We start from the raw sequence: 4,107 nt of genomic DNA, 5'->3' as shown, positions 1-4,107 counted from the left end.
GTGGAGGAAGACCTTGAGGTGAAGTCTGCCCTGCGCCCAGTAGGGGAGATATTTGCCAGCCCCGCCTAAGGGCAGTTTCTCTGATGTTTCATTTTCTGTGCTCTGTGAGAATCACTGAACACATGGCCAGCAGTCTTCAGGGCATTTCTTTTCCCTGTTGGAGAGATGCTATTATTACGCTATTATTGGTCCACAATGTGCTGACGCAGTGGTCCCGGCGTAACCCTCCCCTCCACACTGACTTGAGCATTGGCCTGGCATAGGCAAATGGCTGAGCCCTTCTGGATGAATTCAGGGCATCTCTGAGGACTGTGGACCTGGCCCAGCCCTCCGCAGGGTGTAACCCTGCTCTCGGGTGAGCTTTCATTCACTGTGGAGCAGGTGAAGGGCCCATAGTCACGGGCACCGTCTACTTATCTGACGCTGTAGTTCAGTGTTCTAGAGAAGGGGAAATGGGCCAAGTTGATCAGTTCTTACACAGCAGAAGGCGTCACTGCTTGTACTGAGATTTCAAAACTGTTACTGCCTCATTGATTCTGCAGTTTGATGTCTACCTTCTCAGTTGGAAAATAATGGACTTTCATAACTCATAAATGGCTTTATGAAAACCATTTCTTACTGTGGTAGCAGATGAGATGAACAGCTGACCGAGAAGGCATGACTGGGCAGGTCCAGGGCCAGCACTCCAGCCTCGCACACTGCAGACAGGGCTATGCAGTCGTGGTCTCTTGACCACGCTGCTCTTCCATAAAGACTCCACAAACAGCTGCAAAATCCAAAGGCTGGCCACCTTCTATGCTGATGTCGTGACCCCAGAATGCTAGCAAAGGGGAATCCAGGCACAATCTTCAGCTATTGTGCATCCAAAAGCGATTATGGAAATGATGCTGGTAAATCTCAATGACTTCCACATTGCCTGGCGCCATTCCAGAGCTGCACGGCTCCCCTCCCTCCTCTGTCAGGCTGTTCCTTTGGTATCCTGTCTCTGTGGGGCTCTGACAATACGAAAGTGCAGAGATATGAAATGTGGAATTGGCATTTCCCCCATAATTATCTCTCAATCAGACATTATTTGAACAAGATTCCTTGGCCTTGGAGAGGGGGCTGGTGGAAGTCTCCGTGTAGACCAATCTTCTTTATTTATTTTTTTCCCGTTGCTCTGCTGAACCTGTGCAATACCATGGCTTATATGTGCCCATTGTCCTTCTAGTTCTTTTCTTCCCTAAAAAATGTTTTCAGGCTTCTCGTCCTTTAACGTAAATAGCATTTTAAATGTTTCTCACAGTTGGCAAATCTTAGTTTATATTCAAGGTGTAGAAGTTCTCATTCCAAACCATTTGATCTGGAAACAATTCTTCACATCTTCTAGGTAAACATATGCTAGCCTTTTGTTAACTGTTTACTTCACCACACCGTTTATTTTTCTTCAATTGCTCCACAAATACTAGGTTTTATACAGCGTTCAAATTCTGTGCATGCTCTTTCTCTTTGGTTTCTCCTTTCTCTCTTAGAAAGCAATCATGGGTGGGTAGGTAGAAAGAAAATACCCTTGGCTCCTGTGAGTGGCTTGCTCCTACAGCACCAGGTTCTAGCTAACCATAAGGTTCCCGGCAAAGACCAGGTTCAGCCAGCATACCACAGAGCACACGGCGTGCCAGGGGCCTTCCCTGGCTGCAGTGTCTTCCTTGCTCCATCCCTCCTTTTCCTTTTCCTTCACCCCTGGGCCACCACTTGGGGCTGTGTGACCTTGGGCAAGGTATTTCCCTTACCATATTTAAATGGGAATCATGGCAATACCAGCCTCAGACAGTTGTCCTGAGGGTTTTAATGAGCATATGTACACAGAGCATTTATTATTTATTTATCTTTGGCTCTGTAGCCTGGGCTGGAATGTAGTGACACAATCATAGTTCACATAGTTTATGGCTGCTTTGAACTCCTGGGGTCAAGGGATCCTCCTGTGTCAGTCTCCTGCGTAGCTGGGCCTATAGGTGTGGGCTGCCGTGCCTGGCTAATTTTTTTATTTTAGACGGAGTCTCGCTCTGTCGCCCAGGCTGGAATGCAGTGGCGTGATCTTGGCTCACTGCAAGCTCTGTCTCCTGGGTTCACGCCATTCTTCTGCCTCAACCTCCCGAGTAGCTGGGACTACAGGCACCCGCCACCGCGCCCAGCTAATTTTTTGTATTTTTAGTAGAGGCAGGGTTTCACTGTGTTAGCCAGGATGGTCTCGATCTCCTGACCTTGTGATCTGCCCACCTCGGCCTCCCAGAGTGCTGGGATTACAGGCGTGAGCCACCGGGCCCCTCTCGGAATTTACCTTCTAATGGAGCAGACAATAAACACAATTAAGTAAGGAAATATCTATAGTATGTTAACTAGTGATAAGTGCCATGGAGAAATTGAAATAGAAAATGACCATGGTAATAAAGAGCATCACACAAACACTTGAACAGCACATGCCACACACCAGACTAGCCTCAATATTCTCTGTGGCCCAGCACAGTGGCTCACACTTGTAATCCTAACACTTTGGGAGGCTGCGGCAAGAGGATCACTTGAGTCCAGGAGTGCGAAACCAGCCTGGGCAAGATGGCAAGACCCGGTCTCTACTAAAACTTAAAAATTAGCCAGGCGGCCAGGCGCGGAGGCTACTTGGGATGCTGAGGCAGGAGAATGGCGTGAACCCGGGAGGTGGAGCTTGCAGTCAGCCGAGATCTCGCCACTGCGCTCCAGCTTGGGCGACAGAGGGAGACTCTGTCTCCAAAAAAAAAAAGTAAATTCCATTAGGGTGGAGATGTTTGTCTGTTTTGTTCACAATAGCATGTGGAGTCTAGAGGAGACATCTGGTAGGTGCTCCACAAATGTTTGTGGATGCAACAGGTACCACCAGGCTGTATAAAAAAACAGTTTAAAAGGCCCGGCAATTTTGAATAGGGATGTGTTAGGAATGTCATTTTCGGGGTCTCCTGTTTTTGCAGACCCACCTTGGTACCTAGGATGCAGACTTCTTGGGCTCCAAACCTCCAGGACAGGGGAAGGCTTGAGGTAGCTATTTGGAGCTAGTTCCCAGTGAAGTGTTTGCATCACTTGGAGTGTGGGCTGGAGAAATAGGGACACAGGGACCCCAGACCAAAGCCACGCAGGAATCCAGAACTCAGCACTAGGAAGAAGGACTTGGGGGGAGCCAGATTCTAGGAGAAATGTGCCATGTATCTATTCAAATCAGCTACAGGAGGTGAAGGCAACAGCCCTTTCCCTGGAGTTGTTCAGAGTTGAATAAGGTTAGAATCCAATGGCTATAATGCAACAGAAGAAAAAAAAGCTCATCTATCACTGATAATTCCAATAAAACTCTGCACTCTCTTTGCAGAAAATGCATCTATGAGCATCAATTCACTGTGTCCTGCCCAGCTTCAGGGCCTCAGAGGCATCCTAAAGAGCATCCTGGGAAGCCTTAGAGCCATGGGCTCCTCTGCTAAGAACCGGTGATGTCACGCAGGCCGGAAGCTGACAGTTTAAGTCAATTCACTCTCCAAAAATGTTACACCCCTGCTGCGCGTTGAGCTCATTAAAGTTGGTGAGTTGAATGAACTAATGTTCATGACTCGCTGTGATGCAAATGTGCCTTCAGAAGGGGAGAGGGTCCTTCCTTGGGGGCTTCCACAGACTTCCTGGAGAGCAATGCTGTAAGGTGATGACCCACCGGAGGGGATAGAGGGTGGGGACAGGGAGATGGAGGCTTTGTCAGAATACCTGGCACACCTCCTGGGCAATTGGAGCTCAAGTCTGTATTTTGGCGAGAAAGTCATGCAGAGCTGTAGCCCGGCGAGTTGCATTAATCAGTGCAACAGCAGGGAAGACGTTTCCAAAGAAAATGCAGTCTCGCCTTGCATGTGGAGAGATTTCTTGGTTTGATGAAAAAACCTGGGAAGGGAATAGTGTGACTGGAGGGACTTGGATCAGGGTCCTCTGGCGCAGGTGGCCTGGGCCGTGGGAAGCCCTGCGTGCACCCTACTCTATGCTGAGCTAGGCTCTGGGAAGTCTCTGCGCTTGTGTCTCACCTCATCGCCCTCTGAGCGTTGCCCCTGTTTTACCACTCTCTCTCCC

The 4,107-nt window shown here is 48.9% G+C and overlaps 1 long non-coding RNA gene across 1 annotated transcript; it reads left to right on the top strand.

Annotated features, from left to right (window-relative positions):
• Positions 1 to 254: 254 nt before the first annotated feature.
• Positions 255 to 3,595, top strand: LOC105553598. Its single transcript, XR_001008179.1, has 2 exons — positions 255 to 381; positions 3,371 to 3,595. It is a non-coding gene; the product is annotated as an uncharacterized LOC105553598 (long non-coding RNA).
• Positions 3,596 to 4,107: the final 512 nt, after the last annotated feature.

The sequence above is a fragment of the Mandrillus leucophaeus genome, unplaced genomic scaffold, assembly GCF_000951045.1.
Source record: "Mandrillus leucophaeus isolate KB7577 unplaced genomic scaffold, Mleu.le_1.0 Scaffold1169, whole genome shotgun sequence".
Taxonomy (NCBI): domain Eukaryota; kingdom Metazoa; phylum Chordata; class Mammalia; order Primates; family Cercopithecidae; genus Mandrillus; species Mandrillus leucophaeus.
The sequence above is the reverse complement of the archived record's forward strand: the minus strand, read 5'-3'. Positions and strand labels throughout refer to the sequence as shown.